Genomic DNA, 6,133 nt, shown 5'->3' on the forward strand with positions numbered 1-6,133 from the left:
GCACGTTTGCTAACATTGCCTGTTGGTGCGCTGAGGTTACCAACCCGTGTAACAGGCGCAGGGGCGGCGGTGCGAAGACAAGGGTATGAACACCACCGCGCGCTTATCATCCGTGGTTTCGCAACACCAGCTAGTGGTGACTTTAGCGCAACACCGCGTTTCGCACTCGCTCCAAATATTTCTAAAATTTACTAATTTCGTGGCTTTCGAAAAGATTTGCTAGCATTGAGCAGATTTGATTTAACTTCTGGAACAGATATCTGTTGAGTGATTTCATTTAAGATCAAACACAAGTGTCGGGGTGGTTATTTTGATTTGCCCCAAAAAAGATATACATTACAGTGCCACCTTACCAATAAACAAACCGCCTCTTTTTGTTTTCTTTTTTTCTTTTTGCGAAAAAAAAAAACACTGAGTTTAGCAAAGCGATCAACCATATATCGGCAACTTGATTTTTGTAGACAGTTCTGTCGCTTGTAATAAATATGTGAAAACAATAACACTTCCAATAATATTTTATATAAACCTATATTTCATGGTCTATTTCGTTTATTTAAATTAAGCTACTTTGGCACAATTCATACGAAACCAAATGCCTAACATTTTACCTTTGGCGTTAAAGTCATAACTTTGGAATCTTTTTTTTTTGTAGGATTTATTGCAGATGTCATAACTAAATATTATACGAGTGTAGACCTGTGGATCTGCTATCGACTGATATCACTTTAGCTTGATTTATCATTACAAAATCGTTTATATTAATTTAAAAATTTCATTAGAAATGAAAATGAGATATACAGGTTCTTATTTTTGTTTTCAAAAGCTTTAGAAATTTGTGTTTAAAAAGTTGTGAAAGTTACACTTATACGGTTTGTGCAGGTGAGTTATACGGCCAGGGAGACATTATGTGGGTGGCTAATCTTTTCGATAAGTCGGCTAATTAAAAGAAAATAATTATATTTTAATTACCGAAAAAAGACATGGTTTCCATTAGAAACTTAGTGTCATCGAAAACCACTAAATCAACTCATTTTAGAACGACGTGAAGCTCGTGCGAAACTCGGAGGCGCACCAAAGTTATCACTCATGCGGCAGGCAGAAAGCTAGCAGTAATAAAACACGGTAGATTATCATCGCGTTCCGCCACTTCTAGCTTTGCGCCTGCTGCACGATTGGTAACTCGTGCAGCAGGCACAAAGCGATGACAAACAATGACGTAGTTTCGTATGTATGTCCTCAGTAAACGTAAGAACCCCGTGTGAAAAACGACGGCTGGAGAACGAGCGCATAATAAAATCTTAAATGTTATTTGGACCACTCTGATAATGGTGCTCACTAAATGTTACAAAACGATCGAACGCCATAGCGCGGGACTCGCAAATCAGTGTAACTTTAAGGCTAATACCCGTGTCAGACGGGCACCTAAAAGGACCTTTACGCCAAAGGACCTTTAGTATAAATGTCCTTTGAGCAGTGCCACACGGCAACTCATATGTCATTTAGCGTAAAGGTCCTCCTCTTGAACCAGAGTTCCCGCAACTCCTCTACGGCTGCTAAAGGCCTACTCTCGTCAGCAGCGGTCTACACTAGAGAAGCGAATTAAAATAAAAGATCGCACCGATATCTAAAATCAATGCTTTTGCTACTTTATCATTGAAAAAGAGCGTGTTTAACGTATATTCTGTACAAACCTCGCTCTACTAATAGTTTTCTGTACTCACGGCCCCATCTATTTAGTAGGCCTCGTCGTCGCCTGCTCACGTCGTCCGCTTCGGCACTTCTGTTTTCCTCCTCTCAATTTTCCTTACAACCGTAGTTATTTAGCTTTTATTTCTCTAATTATATTACTATCCGCACTGTACATATTTAATGTCTTTTTGTACATTAATATTTCTGTACCTCACTCTCGCGTCGCGCGATACGTCGAAACACCGGAGGAGCGTCCACGAGTAGGAAGAGGTCGCCGCACTTCCATTGGAGCGCTCAGGCGACCTGGGCGCTGATACGACTTTGGGAGGATCGTCTGGAGGACCTCCGACGGGTGCGATGAACCTCAAGCGCGAGCAGGACGCCGAACCGAACAGGGCAAAAGCGTAGCAGAATCTCGGAAAGGAGCGGGAGCACTGACCAACGAGCCACCCTAGTTAAGACTGAAGCGGGAGACGTCCAGGGTTGCCGCTAATCGCCAGAAAACCACTTTTCTTGGGTTTGAAGTCGACTTTGTTGTAATCACCCGACTAAACTCGTCATTTTTTCTTGTTTCATATATTGTTTGCTTCAAAAAAAACTTAAAAATTATTTATATTGCCAAAAAAAACCTTTTCTGGCGTGAACATGGTTTATGCGTTCGAACCATTTGAACCGAGCTACGAGATTTCCATTGCTGTAAACATCGTCTAAATGTCCTTTACTTGCGCTGTCTGGCACGGTAAAACGTAAAGGTCATTTGAAATCTTAAAGGCCTTTGGCGTAAAGGTCTTTTTAGGTGCCCGGCTGATAGAGGTATAAGAAATTCCGACAAGTTCGAACGGAGTACGTTTCGGTCTTAAATTGATTTGCTTTCCCTAAAACGTCGTTAGAGTGAGACTCGTCTTTTTCCACCGTCGTCGACACGGGGATCTTACCTCTATGCCGTGTAGTTTGTATGTCCGTGATTCTCAGAACTGAACAACGCATAGCAAATAGCAGGTTTATTTTTATTTCGCACAGTGACTCTGAACCCTCAAAAAGAGTATTTAAAGTTTCATTAATACTACGGTTATTTCAAATTGTCACATAGTTTTTAAAACAATTCAAATGTTTAAAACTTGTAAAAAAACATTGTAAATAAAAGTAAGTTCTTTCTATCTTTGGCGGCTAACATCCGACCAGGTCTCCCTACCGCACCTCTCTGGAGCTGTGACCGCCATTTCGTACGCCCCGTGAACAAAATAAAAATAAACGATTTTGTTGTAATGCCTTATGTTCATTTAATGTCACTACCCATGCTTCACGTTTCAAGAATTACAAATAAAACATTAAAAATTACGCAGCATAACGCAAGCAATAAAAATGCAGGATATTCGATTGTAAAATAATATGTCATAAAATCGCAATCAATGTCTATAAAACATTGCAATATACAATTATACCTCATGCACTCTTAAAAATATGTCTATATATTCTTCCTTAAAGGGAGACATGATAATGTTTTTATATTCTTTTAGGAACGGAGGCACGTTCGTCCCTCCAAACTGGGGAGCAAAGTTCCTCCCTCGTCTGCGTTGCAATATGGCGGCTCCGAATCGAGTGACTCGAGCTCATTAAGGCTTAAAGGACGTCCGGACGCTACACCCATCGCCGGTCTTTTGCGCGGAACGCTGCCGCGATTGAACCGAAAAGAAGTAGCATAGTTTTTGGGAACGCACAAATTCCTCGTACCACTGGTGGCCCCCGAGGTCTGCTTAGCAGCTTTCGTAGGAAACGCAGTCAACCGCTTTCGAACCGACAGCTGTAGCAGATTAAAACATAACATGAGGTTTTCACGAACTGTTTTTATTATAGATCCGGGTTCCCGCGCAGGTAAGGAAACGTGTTTCGAACGCAGTCACTCAGTCTTCTCGTTTCCAACACTGCAATGTTAAACGGGGACAACCGAAACCCGGACACTTCGCGCAAGTCACGTCTCATCATTGCGAGTCCCCGCGACACATTTCCTTCGTCAGCACCGCAAGTCAGGGAGGAGTGGTAAACCATTCCTAAAACCAGAAGTCCTTCCCGAAAGAGCTAATTCAAAGCAGAGCTATCATAAGCTAAGCCAGAAAGATGTGTTTTGTTTCAGTGCTATATTATATTGTCGAATGCTAGTTGAAACATCCTTAAAAAGGTTTTTTAAAGAGTCTTATATATCAAAGCACTGCACAGTTAGCCTGATCCTGAAAAGTGCCCGAAAGCACGCACGTTTATTTTCCCTACGCTTCCCTTCTGTGGACTATTAGTGTGTTATCACGAGCCTTTGAAATAGAAGAAAACCATTCATACAATTGAAAATAATTAAGTTATAAGCCAGGTAGCAGAGAGCTTCGGGCCTAAATTTGCCAACTGTCCGCGAGTTTTGGGCCGTGAGAAGCCCGAATAAACCAAAGTACAGCGAAATCTGCCCTGCTTTGGCAAGAGTGTGGGCATTTTAGCCCTGAGTCGCCAAAGAAGTGGCAGAGTTAGGCTTCACTCCCAGGTAGTTCGGCTGTCTTCTGGCCCCTATGGGCCAAAGCCACTAAACACGTGCCTGAATTAGGCTTACTGCATGGGAGTACCGCTCCCATCTGGCATTTCAGAGCTCAAATCGCCAAACAAGTTTCGAAGTTAGGCTTCATTTTTCGATAGTTTAGCTGTCTTCTGGCATTTCTGGGCATATATCGCCTAACAGGTGACAGAGTTAGGCTTCACTGTCTAGTATTACTGTCAAGGATCTGCTATGCTCCAACGTTGAGAGCAGCGAACGCAGCGTAGCGCATAGCGTGCGCCTTTCGTTGGCTGGCGAGCAAAGACTCAATCTCCGCGACCAATCGGTATCTAGGTGCGCTGCGCTACGCCGCGTTTGCTACGCTCGACGTCGGAGTGTACCAGAGCCTTTAGCATGTCATCTTGCGACCTCAATTTCCTAACAAATGCCAGAGCTCTGTAGTCAGGTCAGGACCCGTTGGTGATGGTTTATTTATGTTTGGAGGTAGATGACCGACGAGGTGGTACGTGGGGGAGAGGAGCCTGCAACTTAATAAATAAAAGTCAAGTTTAATTCTGCTTGCAAATTTTTTTTTTTATTTTACTTTGGGTGTATCTTGATTTTTCCAGGCCATGGGTGGGCCGAATGTTTTTTCCACAGCTGGACCAGACAAAGACGATTTCGCAAACGCAGATTGCGGCGGATTATTGTAGTCGCGCGGAGATACACACGCCAATATTCGGATGCGCCGTGAGACTGGTTCGACGTTACCACAACTGCTGCCATCGAGCGAGCGCTGCGTGAGACTGCTGTGTGCACGTCTCTTCAGCATTTGCCATTATTAGGCGAGGCGTTGTTGCAAAAGTGAATTTGAGCTCTGTGCGTGTCTGGCATTGTGATCGACAACTGTCAAAACCTAGTGAATTATAGCGAAAAACAGAAGCGGCCGTGGCTCTGTAGTACCGCGCCCGCTTCACATTCCGGAGAACGTTTCAGAATTCCTTGAGGTGAAATCCTGAACAAAAGACTGTGTTTGTCGGTCCCTTCTCGTTCCAGTCTCGGGTTTGTTTAGTACAATGAAATCCTGGTGGCGACGACATCGTTCACTTGTAGCATTTGACAGAATCCACCAGGCACTCCTTGCTCTCACAATTCCCCCCCCCCCCCCCCCCTAAACTAAAGGTGAAATACCAAGCCTCGGCTACCGAAACACTACCTCTCTCTTCCTTTTCATTTCAGTCAGTCAAAGAGGCAGACTGGGCTTAGCTGCATTGTCCAACTCCAGTCGACCTTGCCTTTTGGTAAGCCTCCCACCCGCTTGTGTGCCTTGTGTGGTTGTGAGCGAGCGCGACGGTCGCTTTAATCAAATAAGAGGGGCGCGCGAGACGTATGACCTTTCTCCGTAGGACGCGTAGGACAAAAACGCTGTGACGAAACGTTGTCATGTGACTGGCTTAGATGTGCTACTATGATTACAGGGGCCGTAGACTTTGCCGTTTGCCAAGTTTTGGAGATGGGTACGGGGTCACCAAGTCCGGTTTCCGAAATGCACTCTTCAGTGTTTTGCAGCTTTTGTGCGGTCGCGGTCATGGTTTTTCATCATAAACAACCGGAATACGTTCGTGCCGACTTTTCGGTAATAGTCGTTTTCTTCATCGGAATTTCTGGAATTGTTGTCCTGCGTTTGTTGGACGCCCTTCCATAAGAAACTGCTCTTCGGCGACAGCGAGACAGCCGTTAAAATTAATCGACCATCATCATCCGCGTAAGCGAGTAGTTTGACTTTTATATTTTGGAGTAAAAAACCTCTAAAGAGACTGTTCTTTATCACGCTTCTGCAAAGACGCTCTAAGTAAATGCTAAACAGTAACGGCGACAACGGACATCCTTGTTTGACTGATGACTCGAGACACTAATGCGCGGTGTTGGTTT

This window comes from Ixodes scapularis, unplaced genomic scaffold, assembly GCF_016920785.2.
Source record: "Ixodes scapularis isolate PalLabHiFi unplaced genomic scaffold, ASM1692078v2 PGA_scaffold11__112_contigs__length_91849675, whole genome shotgun sequence".
Classification (NCBI taxonomy): Eukaryota; Metazoa; Arthropoda; class Arachnida; order Ixodida; family Ixodidae; genus Ixodes; species Ixodes scapularis.